Here is a 12,344-nt window from a genome sequence, read left to right on the forward strand (position 1 = left end):
GCAGGGCTGTAATATTATTTTTATCCTGTTGTCTATTGCATTTGTCTTCTTACAAATTTATAAGAGTGAGTAGCTGAGGATGGGGAAGGGCCACCCTTCCCTCTATAGCTTACATGATAGTTTAGCTGACGTTTGAAGTAACTGACTTGTGTTAGGGCTCAGGAACAAAGTGGGTCATCCCTTACTATGCTTCCTTCCAGGTGACAGGAAGGGGCACATAGGAAATGATGGTATAGTTTTCTCCTCTCCGTTCCAACTGAATTAGTCTACTGAATAAAGAAAGTGTCTTTATTCCAGAAATTATAGAGCCTTTCATTTCTGGATTATTAAGGAAAATTCAGTCTGTTGTGTTTAGTTCCATTAACCTTCAAAAAATAATTAGGGAACTTTTTTAAAGATCATTTCTAGATGACTAGGTGATTGTTTAGCATGGTTCTTTGTAATAATCAAACTGAAGCCATTTTCTGCATTTTTATTTGCTAATAAACTTTTCTTTTAATAGGTGGAGAGAGAACCTGTGGAGTACATGAACTTATCTGTATTAGAAAAGGTAGGCCAACCCTCTGCATGGATATTTAAGTACTAAGTGAGTACTCTATAGGATATAATGAATTTTAGTATGATAATTTGGATAGTTAAGGCATATAATTTAATAGATATTAGTTCTCATCTGTATATTGTAGACTTGAGCATACCTCAAATACATGATGCTTATTATGTAGCTACTGAGGGTTACATATTTCATTTTGATCGACTAATAAAGTCTTGTTTCTATCTTTAAAAAATTTTTTTTTGGTATGAGTAGGCAGAGAACAGAGAGTTTGATTTCTGTTCCCTTTCAGAATCTGGATGCCGGGTGCTTTTGGCCTATAATCGGCTTCTGTTCTGTTACTGTACCCCATCAGAGAGATGTGAGCAATTGGTTGAAATTGAAATTGGTAATATTTACGAAGGTCACACAACCCCATGACACCAACAACAGCCTGTGCTTCCTTAGAAGGAGCTGCTGGTAACTAGGCAGCTCAACAGGGTGGTCCAGGTGTCAGGTGGGAAGCAAGAAGCAGGTGCTCTCTAGGTTTTAGGAAACCTTTAGGAATGATCACAGAACTGAGCCCTCCCTCATTTTCTGACCACTCCTGCCTGATTCTCAGCAAGGAGCATTTCTTTCCTTTTTTTAACGGAGCAGGGCCTCCTGAGTTTGTCCAGAAGCCCAAAGCCCATCCTGACCTTTCACCTTGAGGTTGGAACAGTGTCTGTGACACATGATATGACTGACATGCAAGCGAAATGTCAGTTGTTTTCACTCTTGACAGCTCTGGAAAATCCTTAGCTGCTTTGCAATTGAAATTAAAAAAAAAAAAAACTTTCTTGGGGGAATACATGTGATCGTCACTGATGTGGTTATTGCTAACTAGTTTGTGGGTCACTGCCTATAGTTGCTGTCATTTAAAGACAGTCTTTGTTCTTGATTAACATGTAGGTTATTGTGTCTTTTCCTCTGGTACTGGAAAGGCAGAAACGGAAGTCCGTTTTTTTTTTTGATTTGTGCTTCTTCCTAAAAATGGGAAAGAGCAAAATTGTGTATTTTTATGTAAATATTTTTACTCTCGTGTTGCATTTTATTTTTGTGTATTAAATTATCTTTATCCTATTGAGAGTTTTAAATAATTTTTGTAGATGTTATTTCATTAACATTTTTGAAAGCTTTTTATCTGATGGGGCAGCAAAAGAATCACACTTGATCATAGCCCAAAGGCTAAGAAGTGATTCAGTTGGAATCAAAAGCAACTGAAGCAGTAGTCAGGTAAAGGATTCAAGACTAGAGACAGCTAGAAGGAAATGGTTGGAGCATAGAGGGCTGGTGATCTTAATAGAACACTTAACTTGCCAACTGGTCTTCCTCTGAGCTAGGGTAGTGTGCAGAGTCTCGCTCACTTACATCACTCTGTATTAAACTAGTCTTCCCCTTCTCTTTGGGAGGTGCAATCTTCATTCTGTGCTTATTTACTTCGAATAAGGTCTCAGGTAACTCAGGGTGGCCTTGAACTTACTATGTAGCAAAAAAAAAAAAAAAAAAGAAAAGAAAAGGATTCTGAACTCCTGATCTACCTCCACTGGCCAAGAGTTAGGATCACAGGTGTGTGTTGGTGCTATGCCTGATTTTATGGATTGCTGGGGATTGAACCTAGGGCTTCATGTTTGTTAAGCAAGTGAGCACCCTACGACATTCTTAGCTCAGCGAACATTTAAAACAACTATTCACACCGTAGTAACTTCTTAAAAAATGTTTACTCCATGAACAATATTTAAGTCGATCAGATCATCAAGTGTGCACCACTTCTCCTGTTCTGCCAAGACTTCTTCCCTTTTTTGTTTGCATTTAATGGACACAGTCTTAGAAACATTACAGAATAAAAGCCCAGGCATCTTCATCTTTGGTGATTACATGCACATTAGCAAATCTGTCTTGTCCTGATTCACTGTTGTAAAGCATGAGCAGAGTCTAGAGGTGTCATCTGGGCCGCTGTGAGAGATGCTGAGGAGCAGGACTCTCTGTGCTGACTCCTTTCCCATCATGGTTTAAGTACAAGGCACTGTGAATGAAGGTAGTTGTCAGGGTTAGATGCCAGGGGTTTGGTTTTTATTTTATTTTTTAGGGGGAAAGTAGTTTTATTTTAATTTTATGGCCTTCTTTCCCCTCCCCGCCCCCCTTAAGGGATCTAATTGCAGTGGTTAAATGTAGCTAACCAGTTTTTTAGAATATGCTCTCTAGCCAAGTCTAACTTTAGACGCTGTATATGGACAAGCTTGATTGTCTGAACCAAAATGGGAACATGAAATAAACATCACAGCCCTCACTAATAACATTGTGACTTTGCTGTCAAGTGTAGATTTTCCATCCCCCACCCCACCCCCAAAAGATGAAGAAAAGCTTGTGACCATTTTGTATGGCTTGTCTGGAAACTTCTGTAAATCTTATGTTTTAGTAAAATATTTTTTGTTATTTTATATTTGTATATTGTTATATACAAAAAAATCTGAGTCTATTTCCTCAGCATTTAATAGTATCCCATTCTAAATGTGTCATAAGTGTTTAAACATTTAAGATTGAAGGCTAACAGTTCTTCATTTTAAGCTAGACTTATATGAACATAAGGAGGTTATATAAAGGAGAAGCATTGTAATTAGTGCCAGTTATTAGTGTCTTATGAAATGACACCAAGTCAACCATCACCTTTTGTTTTTTTTTTTTTTGTGGCGGGTGCTATATATTCCATACTGGCCTTCAGCTTACTGGGTGTCTGGTGTTGCCCTTAAATTTCTAAAATTTCTACTCCTACCTTCCAGTGCTGGGATTTAGAAATGTGACACTATGCCCTGCTCAGCCCTGAGTTTTCTTCTCATGTGTGCATTCTGTCTTTTGCTGGCTACTCTGTCTGCAGCACAGAATATCTGAGGGTGTAGCACTTAATTCACCTCACCATCTTTCCTTTTATTGGTTTTTATCTAGTTTCCTGTTTCAAATGCTCCTTGAGAAAAGCCAGTGTGGATGGCCTTTAAGTCCTTGCTCTTTTATCTCACATCTCAGTCTTTTTATTTGGATGTCTATAGAATAGCAGACTGACTCATCTTAAAGACATGTCGTAATTTCTTAAGTGACCTTCACCTTCCAATGAGCCCGTCCGACTCATCTCAGCTAATAAGTATCACTGTTCACCTAGTTGCTGAGGTTCGAACTAAGAATTGTTCTGTATTTCTATTAGTCTCTTCTTTCCCATTTGTAATATGTAATTGTCAGGTTGTACTTATGGTGTATTCTGAATCCATCTTTCCCTCCTGTTTTGTTGCTATTACTGTATCCTTGGATATTTTCTTTTGTTTAGAACACTAATTTTTGTTTTTTTTCTTACTTAACTGCTTACCTTCTTATAGTAAGCATTAGTGATTTTTAAAAGGGCAAATTAGCCATATCAATCTGATATAAAGAATTCTGTGGATTTCCACTGTACTGGGGGAAAAAAAATTAAGGTGCCTCACCTGGTCCACAAAGCAGACTTCAAGTCTAGAGTGTCTTCTACACATCATCAGCTCAGAGGTATAAAGTATCTATAAAAATGTACATGAGAACTTACTCCTGGAGACCTGTGAGCAGGGAGACTCTGAAGAGGAATGTAGCTTTTAAGATGAAAAGGTCTTGATGATATACATGTTAGAAACTACAGAGTTTCTTACCTTGTATATAGTACTTGTCTTAGTTATTTTTGGTTATGGTGATAAAATACTCTTGGGAAAGCAGCTTGAGGGGAAAAGGGCTAATTTTGGTTCACAGTTCCATCATGGCTGGGAAGTCATGGAGGCAGGAGCTAGAAACATCTGGTTACACTGCATATGTAGTCAGAAAACAGGAGATGACTAATGTACCAACTGACTTTCTCCTTTTTATGCAGTCCAGGACCCAAGCTCAGGAAGTGGTGATGCCCAATATTAGTGTGGGTCCTTTTGCATCAGTTAAGCTAATCAAGACAATCTCCTACAGATCTGTCCAGACAGAGGCTGACCAAAATCATTCAGGTATCTTACCTCTGGGATCCATTCCTGCCATAAAGAAGCTCTGTTTGCTTGCTTTCTTTTGTGTTTCCACCTATCAGTCTATAATAAAGCATTTTTAACCTCAAAATAAACTAAAGTAAATAATCCTCACAAGTGTGTCTGGAGTCTTACATCCTAGGTGATTCCTCGTGTTAATGAACAGTATCCGTACTGCAGTTCATTAGTGCAGTACCCTTTTGCATACCCACCAGAAACACATGAACTCTGTGCTCTGTCAGCATTGTCTTTTGTATTTTTTATTTTTTTGTTGGCATTGCTGCTGTTAATCTGGTGTTAGAAAAGTATAGTTCAGTGTCATTTGGATTTTCATTTCTCTTAGGAGAATGCAGTTTCTGAGCTCTGTTTACAGAGTATATCAATGATCTGAAAGATGCCAGAAGAACCTGCTGCTTCAGAAATGTCTGCCCATTACTATATAACTTCTCGTTCTTTAATAGCTACTAAATTAGGGTCTATATGATCTTTGAAATATGTTATATTGAAAGAGAAAGGTCTTCCAGCGCTGTTATCTAAACACATTACCACAGTATATCAGATTACTTTGTTTCCATTGTGGGAAATAAGAATGGACCTGGAGCTTCAGAACCAGGACAAAACGTATGCGATAGGCAAGGATGGGAGGTGGTGAAAAGCTAGCATGGGACAATCTAGGACAGTGTCCAGAATAGGCAGATCTGAGATGCCAAGGGCAGGCTATTTATAGAACACTGAAGACAAAGTGCATCTATTTTATAGTGTAGCTGTTTGAGCTGTGTGACCTGTGTGGTATTCTCCCTGTTTTATCCCAAGTGTAGAGAACACCTCTGCCCCATGCCATTCTTCTCCCGAGGTGGGATAAACAAAGGAGGGTGAGAAATTAAGAGAAAGGCTATTTAGTAATACTGTCTGTTGTATATGCAGAATGTGAACCCTTCTATCTCTCTTATGCTAAGACTCTATATTGTAAGTTTGGGCTTCCTTTTTTTTCTTTCTCTAGGTATATAGAAGTCAGAGGTCCATGTTAGGTATTTTCTTGTATTACTCTCTGCTTTAATTTTTTTCGAGACAAGATTTTTTTTTTTTCCTGAACATGGAACTTGCTGATTTGTGTAGGATAGATGAAGAGCATGCCCTGGGGCTTTTGCTTGTCTCCACTTCCATAGTGTTAGGATTATAGACATTTCCTACCATGTTCAGTTTTCTTGTGGGTGCTGGAGATCTGAATGAATATCCTCGTGGCTGGATGGTAGGTACTTACCTAACTTAGCTATCTGTCTCCCCAATCCCTCCTTTTATCTTTTTAAATAGGCTTGTATGCTCACTTTATTGTATCTTTTTCGATGAAAGAGGTGGTTCCAGTGCCCTATGAAAGGCAGCAGTAGCAGACAGAGCCAGTTTTAGAAACCCACTGTATATATCCAGTTCTTCCCTTCTGTAGGGGGTGGAAGTGAAAAGTATGCTGAAGGCCTGAAGGTTATGAAGTAGGGGATAGGATTTTTCTGTTACTTTTCTTGTGTATATCTATATCTATCTATGCATTTTAATATTTTAAAAATATTTTAAATATTTTTTAATATTTTACCATTTGTCTGATTGTAGGCACTGTTTTAGGTGCTGGGAACTTTGTGGTTAATAAATGACAAATGTTCTCACCACCTGTGGCTTATAATGCTTGGGCTAATGGGATATAGACAGTAAACAAATTCAAAATATCTGTAATTGTGAAAACAGTAGACTACAATGACGTCAGTGGGGTACAGAAGTCACTTGTTACATTTTCGACACGTTGACTTCTAGGTGCTCACTAAACATTGATTAATGATGTCAGAAAGGCATTTGGATATCAAAACCTGCAAATTAAGGTAGGAACTGGGAAATTAGGGGTGAGAAGAGCCAGGGTCTGAGGAGCCAGGATGTCAGTAGAGGTCACTCTTAAATTGAGTTGTGTAGAAAGGCAAAGATGGCCAAGTGCAGACATGACTTTGACTTACCTAAAAATGAAAACACATTAGTATGCAGTCTAGCTCTGAAGACAATAGCTGATTGCCTTAGTGAATTTAATTTAAAAAGACAATTAATGGTTGCATTAGGGATAATTTAATTTTTCAATGACTTAACCAAAAGCATATTTTCTTGTAGAAATGTCTCCTCTCTCTTGCTTACAATAGTTTTTGTGTTTTTAAGGTTTATGTTGAAGCTTTGACAGAGTAAACAAGGTATAATATGTGCCCTAAGCCACAGCTGAAGTGGTAGTTTAACTTCATGAAAGTGAAGTGTTCTCTTTTGTCAGGAGCCTTATGAGTTAGTTTGTTTTAGATCTGTAACTACAGCAAGTCCAAACTGAGAAACAAAATGAAGTCTGTTAGTTGTCTCTTTTTCCTGCCTGCTTGCATATCCTAAGGTTTCTCTTCTTTTCATTTGGTTTTTAAATGTTTAGACATCTGTGCTTTGGCTGTGGGAGGTGATTTCACGAGTGGCTTTGGAATGGGTTTCCATAATGCTGTTTTCTGCTTCTTAGCTGGGTGAACTCAGTGTGTCGCCTGGTCCTTTATACCACGTGGTTCTCCTCTGGATGTAGATTGGGATGGCAGTATTGTCTATCTCTTCTGGTCTGTGAGCTTTAAACTAGTTAATATGTATTAATGCATAAACTAGCTAATGCCTATAAACCACTGAGAAACAAAATCAAAACTATTAACGAGGTTATAACAGTTCAGTAACAATGAAATAATAAGGCATTATTTCATCTTCCTGTACATTTCTTTACCCCAGTATAGTTAAATTTCAGTTTTGGTAGAGTTTCAGAGGTGATATGTTTTGTGATTAATAGTTTTTGTAAGATAGCTGCTTGTACTTCAGTTATATATATATTTTTTGTACAACCTCACTTCTCTTAAAATACCTTTTCTTTCCTTTCCATATCCAGGTTCTAGCGCAAGTCCCTACACACCAGAGTTTAGAATCCATGTTGATTTTTATCATTCAGATTTTGTTCTTTTTCCACCTTATTCCTCTTCAGTAACGTGCATCCTTAAGTAGGCTGTTTTGCTTCCCTAAGTATTTTGGTTGTTTCTGGCTGCTGTGATAAAATATCATAACCATAGGCAACCTAAGGAAGAGTTCATTTTGGCTTATGGTTCCAGAGGGCAAGATGTCTGTGATGGTGGGGGAAGCATGGCAGCAGGACCAGGAAGTTAAAAGGAGAAGTGGAAGTGGGGTGGGCCGTGTAGCTTTCAGGTCCCACTCCTCGAGACACACTTCCTTCAGCAAGGCTCCATGTCCTAAATGTTTTATAGCATCTTCAAACAGAGCTACCAAATGGGAAGTCGGTGTTCAAACATGTGGGTGAATGAAGCACATTTCTAATTTAAACAAAAACACAGGAACTGGTCATCTTATTGGATCACTTAATGTATAGTTAGCTGCTGTACTCAGCAAACCTCCGACTCAAGTAGCAGAGAGGTTTCTTCTGAGAAATTCAAGCCAGCTGTTTGGGATGACCACAGGGCACTCTTCCGTGGGGTGTATGTCTAGGTGCTTGGCAGTCGTGGCTCTGGTCTTCATCAAGCAGGCACCGTGGAGGAAAGAAAGGGAAAGGGTTGTTTCTCAGAGGCTTTTATGGGCCAGTCTGATGCAGTACACATTCCTTAATAGTCTTTTGCCCTCAGTAATTCAATAGAATGGCTAAATCTTCTTCGTAGCCCGCTGAGAATGTTAGGAAGCCAGTGAGCCTGGGAAGTACACTAGGTTGTATTCTACCCTTTACAGCACACCACTTCAACACAAAATGCCTATTGGTCCATTGTCTTATGTGGTATGTTTTCTGTACCAGTAGTTGAGTAACATAGAGATGTGACTTCAGTGTGAATTTAAGGGCTCTGTGAAGTATGTAGTAGGGATTTTGATATATTTTGTTTTTGTGGGGAGGGTTTGGAAAATTTTCTGATTTTCACTAAAATTTGCTTCTCTAAAGATTTTCTTATGAGGAAATAACACGACAGAAATCAAGTTTTTACTCCTAAACATGATTATTATAGCACTGTCTGCTACAGCAGAACAATGAAAAAAGAACAGGACTTAGAAGCCATAAAATATACATAGCCTTTAAAAATAGGCAAGTCTGAGCCGAGTGTGGTGGCACACACTTCTTATCTCAGCATCCAGGAGGCAGAGGCAGGCAGATCTCTGTGATTTTGAGTAACCTAACTAATGTCTGGTTTACAGAGCAAGTTCCAGGCCATCTGGAAAGATCGAAATAAATTAAGAAATAACCATAAAATCTAATTAAATGTAAATTGGAAGGACTTTTTAAGGGTAGATGAAGAAACAGATTCCAGTAACCCTTTAGCCAGTGGTTCTCAACCTTCTTAATGCTGTGACCCTTTAATGCAGTTCCTTATGTCGTGGTGACCACAAGTTTATTTTTGTTGCTACTTCATATCTGTAATTTTGCTACTGTTAGGGATCACAATGCAAATATTTATGGAGGTAGGTTTTCTAATGAGTCACAACCCACAGGTTGAGAACCAATGCTTAAAGCTATCTTATACTTTCAAATTCTTTCCCTGTACTCTATGCTCTGATCCACTAACTAGAGGGGGAGTGGCGAGGGGGAGGGAGAGAGGGAGAGAGGAGGAGAGAGAATTCATGATGGACTGATTTTTATGACAGCAATTTTAGGTCTAACCAGTGTCCCTTTTTATCTTCTATTTTCTTTGCTATTTTTTCTTTTGCTTAGGGCAAAGCCTTTTAGCACATTGGTGTGTGGTTGAGTTGTTTTGTGCCACCAATTGTAAGGGAAAATGAAGTGTTTTCTTCAGAAAGTGGATTTTGGAATACAAAACAGGTCTTTTTCTCACTGATGAGGTTGCTGCTGTTTTTGAGGAGTGACCTTGTACCAAAGACTTTCTTATACTCATTACAAGCATAAGGTTCCTTCCCTATGAGTTCCTTGACACCTGCTGAGATTTGGTTCCTTGTAAAGGCTTAACAGTTGTTACATTCATAGTGCTGTCTGATTTGTAGTGAGGGCACCCTGAAGACAAATTCTTACTACATTTATTACATTGCTAGGGCTTTTGGTGTGTGTGAGCACTTTTGGTGGCAGTCCAGGCTGACATATAGCTGAGGAACTTCTTACAGTAGTTAGTTGTGTTCATAGAGATCTCTAACTCATGTATATCGTTGGATATTTTAGGAGTTTTGCATACATGTGCCCATTCTAACACACATTTTGAAAAAGTGCTTTTTATGTAGTGTCATTTTTGTCTTGTAGGTTCCTCTCTATATTCAAAATTATCCCAATGCTGTGAATTGTGTTTCTTTGATGATTATTAGTTTAGATACTTTATGAACCCCAAACTAAAATAATAAACCTCAGGCAGGTAATTGTAGGGTAATATGTGCTAATACTTTTGAGTCTTACTCTATAGTTCTTTAGCACAGGACTCCCCATGGGCCTGTCTGTTAGTTTCTTTCGTATACCAAATCCATCCTTATGTAGCCTGTAGTTTACTTTGTATACATTCATATAGCAGCATCATGTATCCCAGTGCGTCTGAGAGTCTTTTCATAAACCGTAGAAAACAAAAGATCTTTGTAGTGGTGAGAGAATAGAAGATATATGGTGGTTTGAATAAAATGGCTCCATAGGCCCGAATATTTAAATGCCTAGTCATCAGGAAGAGGCACTATTTGAGAAGGTTTAGGAGGTATGGCTTTGTTGGAGGAAGTGTGTCACTGGGGGTGGACTCTGCGGTTCAAAAAGTCTATGCTAGGTGCAGCCTCTCTCTGCTGCCTGTGGATCAAGTTTTAGTATATTTGTCTAGCATTTGTGAGGTCCTGACTTCGATTTTTAGTGCCACAAAAATGAATGAGTAAAAAAAAATGGAACACAGGGTATGACTCAGTGGGAAGCACAAAGTCAGTACTGCTAAATATAAAAGATTTTTATTTGCTGGCTGTCATGGCCTATGCCTGTAATTTGTCCACTTCCGGGGCTGAGGCAAGAAAATTTTTTGCAAGTTTGAGGGCAGTCTAAGCTCCATGGTGATACCCTGTCAACGATGAAAGAAAACCCAAATACTTAGAAATTTGTTGTTGCTGTGATGCAAACACCCTAATGAAAGGCAACTCAAGGAAGAGAGAGGGAGTCTATTTTGTCTTAGGTTTCAGAGGGATAAGGGTCCAGGATGGGGGAGGAGAGGCATGGCAGCAAGTAGCAGGCCCGGAGGCAGGACTTGAGAGCTTATCCTTTACTACCAGCATAAGAAGAGAGCAAACTGGAAGGGACAGGGCCCTGAACTTCAGAGCCCTCCCAGTGACATACAACCTCCAGCAAGGCTGCACCTCCTAAACTTTTCCCCAAGCATCAATTAAGGACCAAATGTTCAAATGCCTGAGACTGTGGGGGACATTCTCATTCAAACCACTACACTGCCTCAACTAAGTCTATAGATTTATTATCTGCTGTAGTTTTTCTTTATGAGAGAGAAGTCATTTGTTTAAGCTACTGAGGATAAACTTCTGAGCCTGCTTTGAAATGATGATACCAATAAGCTTTTTAATCAGTTCTGTTTGGATCAAGATTGCGTGGAGCTTAGCTTGCTCACCTGGCTTTTTATTGGCGTTGCTGTGTTACAGGGGTGGAACCCAAAGCTCAGTACCACATAGAACTCTATGCTATGTTACGTCACGGCACCAGCTGTGATGGTTCTTTCATGTTGTTCTTAACTTAAATGCCAGTTGTGGTGGTCTTTTTCTTGTTTTGATTTGCTTTGTTGAGACAGGATTTCTCTATTCAGCACTGACAAGCCTAGAACTTACCATGTAAACCAGCCTGACCTCAAACTTACAGCAGTTCTGCCTCCGCCTCAAGAATACTGGGAACAGAACCATGATCCACCATGCTTGGCTTACTTTCAAGTCTGAGTAATCTTTGCGGTTTCTCTTAAATATGGACATAAATAAATAAAAATTTCTTCAGTTAACACTTTACTGTGAGAATGGATGTCTACCTGATAGCAACCACTGATAAAGGACTGACAATGGGAATGGAAGGTTTTCAAGGTTGTATGTCAATCAGATAATGCATCTGCTCAGGTCTTTCACTGTCTTCTGTTCCTACACAGCTGAGTTGGGATAAGCAGGTACAAGAGAGTGCTAGGCATAGAGGAGAAGAAGGTTTGGACACAGTAGTTGGAGTGGCTGTCCTTATTAGAGCTGCAGAAGAGATGAGCCACGTGCTGCTTGTCCAGGCTTCTAGCCATGAAATGCATTTCTGTGCATTGTCCTTTTTTCAATAAGCTAATGGCTGTTTCTTATGAATAGGAATCCAGTTAGGTTTTCATCTTTACCATCTCTGTCCTTAGATTCTTTTCTCAGTTAAGTAGACATATCCTGTCTATCTTCTGCCCCTCAGGTACATCCTGTGTCCTTTCTTCTTTTGGTGCTATTCTTAGCTATCCCCCCCCACTTTAGGGGAAATTAGATAAGTATCTGAAAATGTAGGGAATAAATTTTCATACTTCCAATTTCACTTTCATATTTTCAAATTTCAGTTTGGAAATTATACACTGATATTTTAAAGCATGTATTAAATTATTTGTGTGTGAGAGAATGTATGTGTATGCCGTAGAACCTATATGAAGATCAGAAGGCAACTTTTGATGTTGGTTTTCTCTTGCTGCTGTGGGTCTTGGGGATTAACTTCAGGTTGTCAGACCTGCAGCACAAGTGCTTTTATCTGCTCAGCT

At 39.0% G+C, this 12,344-nt stretch overlaps 1 protein-coding gene across 2 annotated transcripts in view; it reads left to right on the top strand.

Annotated features, from left to right (window-relative positions):
* Positions 1-506: 506 nt before the first annotated feature.
* Positions 507-12,344, top strand: part of SYT14 (synaptotagmin 14) — a 118,636-nt gene continuing 106,798 nt past the window's right edge. For both annotated transcript variants that reach the window (XM_080917878.1, XM_080917877.1), the window contains exon 1: positions 507-550. The gene's annotated coding sequence lies outside the window, so the exon portion shown is untranslated. The remainder of the gene's footprint in view (positions 551-12,344) is intronic.

This window comes from Micromys minutus, assembly GCF_963924665.1.
Source record: "Micromys minutus genome assembly, chromosome: 1".
Classification (NCBI taxonomy): Eukaryota; Metazoa; Chordata; class Mammalia; order Rodentia; family Muridae; genus Micromys; species Micromys minutus.